General features: G+C 50.2%; 1 protein-coding gene across 1 annotated transcript in view; it reads left to right on the top strand.

The window, feature by feature from the left end:
* Positions 1-1,138: 1,138 nt before the first annotated feature.
* Sgsm3 (small G protein signaling modulator 3) overlaps positions 1,139-1,287 on the top strand; it is a gene marked incomplete in the record, with an annotated part of 42,905 nt that continues 42,756 nt past the window's right edge. Inside the window, 1 exon segment of the mRNA XM_008833173.3 lies at positions 1,139-1,190.

The following is a 1,287-nucleotide window of genomic DNA, read 5'->3' as shown; positions in this document are numbered from 1 at the left end:
CAGTTATTTATTGCAAAAGCCTGTGGTGTCTGTGCTGAAAGGAGCTTTATACAGGTATTACAGGATTTTTAAAAGACACATTGCAAAATCTTAACATGGTTAAACAATATTCAAGTATTAAAATTTTCTTTTTAAATTTATTTTTATTTATGTGTATGTGCCTGTGTAAGTTTATGTGCACCACACGAGTGCCTTTGTAACCCCTGGAACTGGATGGAGCTACAGACTGTTGTAAGCTGCCTGATGTGGGTATTGAAAACCAAAACCCAGGTCCTCTGGAATCACAGTAAGTGCTCTTAACTACTGAGCCATCCAGCCCCTCAAATACTACATTTTTCTTTATAATTTTTTTATATATTTAAATATTTATCTATTTTTAGTTCATGTGTATGAATGTTTTGCCTGCATGCAGGTAAGTGCACCGTGTGTGCAATGCCAGAAGAGAGCATCAGATTGGCTGTTAACTGCCATGTGGGTGCTGTGAACTGAACTTATCTTTTTGTGTAAATATTTTATTTTTTAATTTATGTGTATGAGTGTGTTGCCTGCATGTGTGTAAGTGCACCTGTGTCGCGCAAAGCTTGTGGAGGTCAGTCAAGGGTGTCGAATCTCCTGGAACTGGAGTTACAGATGGTTGTTAGCTGTTTGTATGTGGGCGCTGGGAACTGAATCCAGGTCCTCTCTAGTAGGAGCAGTCAGTGCTCTTAACCACTGAGCCATCTCTCCAGTCCCTTTTTATGGATGCGCTAAATGTTAATATAAGAGACTCAAAGGCAGGTCCTCAGGCTTCAGCAGTGCATCCTGTTTGCTTGGGAGAATTTCTTGGGCGTGACCTCAACTAATTAGTGCCTTCCCTCAGGGCCTGTGTCTGATGGTAGGGTAGATTAAGTTGGCCTGGAGGCGGGTTCAGTGCACCTGCCAGAAAGGCCACTTTCTGGCCGTCTGTGTAGACACCATCCTAACTGCTCCAAATAACCCGCAGCTGCTGGCTCCGCGAAGCCAGAGGGAAGAAACCCAGGCCTGGAAGTCTGCGCCGTCCACACCCGCCCGCTTGGAACTGCCATCCCCAGCATGCCCCACGGCGCCCCGACCCGGCCGCGCGTGCGCAGAGGTGCCGCTGCGCTCTGGGAGCCAGCCGCGGAGCCAGCTGCGAGCGGACCTGAAACGCGCGCTGTGGGGGCTCCGGGCAGGTGAGCGCGGGAGCGAGTGGCGGAGCGTCGTGGGCGCGCACTCGGGTGGAGGCCGCGCGCAGCGGTCGGGGGCTGAGGGCCGCCTGGCGCCGCCTCA

The sequence above is a fragment of the Nannospalax galili genome, unplaced genomic scaffold, assembly GCF_000622305.1.
Source record: "Nannospalax galili isolate Female #2095 unplaced genomic scaffold, S.galili_v1.0 scaffold696, whole genome shotgun sequence".
NCBI lineage: Eukaryota > Metazoa > Chordata > Mammalia > Rodentia > Spalacidae > Nannospalax > Nannospalax galili.
The sequence above is the reverse complement of the archived record's forward strand: the minus strand, read 5'-3'. Positions and strand labels throughout refer to the sequence as shown.